The sequence below is a fragment of the Aulonocara stuartgranti genome (assembly GCF_965226115.1).
Source record: "Aulonocara stuartgranti genome assembly, chromosome: 19".
Taxonomy (NCBI): Eukaryota; Metazoa; Chordata; class Actinopteri; order Cichliformes; family Cichlidae; genus Aulonocara; species Aulonocara stuartgranti.
In genome coordinates this window covers 23,466,856-23,469,176 of record NC_138955.1, presented here as the reverse complement: position 1 = coordinate 23,469,176, position 2,321 = coordinate 23,466,856, and positions in this window count along the sequence as shown.

The following is a 2,321-nucleotide window of genomic DNA, read 5'->3' as shown; positions in this document are numbered from 1 at the left end:
TGTAAAGTTTTGTGTCCTTCGTCTGGAGTCTCTGGGTCAGTGTGTTGGGGGGTTGTTGTTGTTGTTTTTTTTTTTTTTAAATAACAATCACCTGTTCATCAGTCGGGATGACTGCTAAGAAATTCAGACACAAACATGAATATTTCTTGAAGCAGCAGGCCTATAAATCATTTTGCTGTCTCTTACTTGACATATTTTCTCACATGTATATGATGCACTGAAATAGAAGATTACAACGTGACAGAGCTCATCTAATAATGTGCTTTCATACATTTTACAAAGTGAGAGTGAGTAAGAGTGATGAGAGTATTATATCAAAGTAAGCGCCAGCAAGGCTGTAAATCAAAAAAGATGAATTCAGTATAGCCTTAAAAGCTGAGACAGACAAAACTGTATGACATCTGAAATATTTCATGATGCTCCTTCACACTTAGTTTTTTATAAAGTGCTTTACAAACCTGAACATTACAGTGAACAGCTGGAATTTCCCGTTTCAGTGCAGCTGACCAAAGAGACAATTACAGCTAAAGAGACGGTGAAAGTGGACAGTATATCCTCTGTTTCTTAGTGTAAAACTCATTGTTACAGACGGGCAGCACAAGAGTGATCCCCTCATGTTCTCAAAATTTAAACATCACCAAGATGTGTGGTATCTGCTCTTCAGTAAACTTGGGGGCTGCGGATGGCCTCCTGGATCCAGTTCAGTCTGCCTCTGACCCCTGGAGGGCGTTATTGTGGTTTCCCAACCTCATTATCGAGTACATTTGTGACACACACACACACCACACGGAGATTGTCAAAGTCAAAATAAACTTTCTTGTCATCTCTGCTATATACAGTACAGTATATAGAGAGGCTCCAGTTACAGCAGTGCAAAAGAACAACAATAAATATAGGAAGAGTAAGAATAAATATACACTTTGAGACTGAGGTAAGGGGAGTAAATATACCTTGACCTTGAGTGGCTTTAAATATATGTGGATATATGTATCTGTGCGTTTTCATATTTTTGTGTTCCAGGTTATTCATCTTTGTTTTTTCTTAGAGGTCCAGCAGTTGGGGAAACATTGTGCATTTTGATTTGTACTCTATCCTTTTGTTATATTTTCCCCTATTTTCTCCTCCCATCTTTTCTCTCTCTCTCCTGCCTGCCCTTCTTTAGACATAGTATACCACATAATGTAATAACTGAAATAACACAAATAGAAATGAATAAATAAAGAGATAAAAGAAATACATGAAAAAGAGGAGCATATAGAGATTTATACAGCTGATCTTGGAAAAACACAATGTGTTTGGCACAACAGTGCATTCATCATAAATCTTAATTGCAAAAGCTGCCAGACAAGACAGGATTTAAAAAAACAAACAAAATTTACCAGGTCATTCCATATAATACAGTGTTGATACAGGACGAACACCTTGAAGATAACCCTTATATCAAATTGTGTATAAAGGGAAGGCCTCTTTTTGGCGTAACTTGATGTATTCAGCCACTTACAGATAGGGATAACTATGCGCTTTAGCTTTGTAATCCTCAACGCTTGTAAAATCAAGTTAAAACTGGAGGTTATCTTCCAATAAAAACTTCAGCAAGGCTTTTTAGCTGTCACTGAGGAAGTACCGTGCCAAAAACAAATCAGGTTGGTCTCAGAAAGAGAATTGTTGATGATCAGAAAGCAGGGGATGGACATACAAAGTTATCACAAGGTTTCCAAGTGTCAAGAACTGGAGAGAGAAGTATCACCAAGAAACTCAAAGAGAGCCACACTGTACAGAATGAGCATGGCAGAGGTAGGGAGAAGAACATTTCAAAGACTCTGGAAAGAATACTAGCCAGAGAAAAATGGCAAATAACCCCAGAACATCTGCCACGACATGAGTGAATGATGGGAATTGTAGTCTCAAAGAACACAATCGCTAGAACTCTGCACAGTAATTGACTATGAGGTTATAGACAGAAGAACATGAAGGACAGCCGAGAGAAAGATTATGAGAGATGAAAAGTACAGCTGTTTGGACACAGAGAAAGAATGGAGAAGCTTAAGTGGAAGTATTATGGTGTGTCTACATCATAAAGCAGAGCTTGCAGGAGGCATTCTGCCCATCTGGTCTTTACATTTCTTTTGGACTTCTTTTTCTTTGGATTATAAATCCAAGTGAAACTTTTGCATTTTGTTTGGGACCATTTATCAGATATACAAAGGCTCCCTTATGGTTTAGGATTCTGCCTTCAGTGTCTTGTCTCTCTACCACAACATGTAAGATGATTTGTGAGATTCTGCATCTCGGATTAGAATTCAAGGTTAATAGTCTTAGTT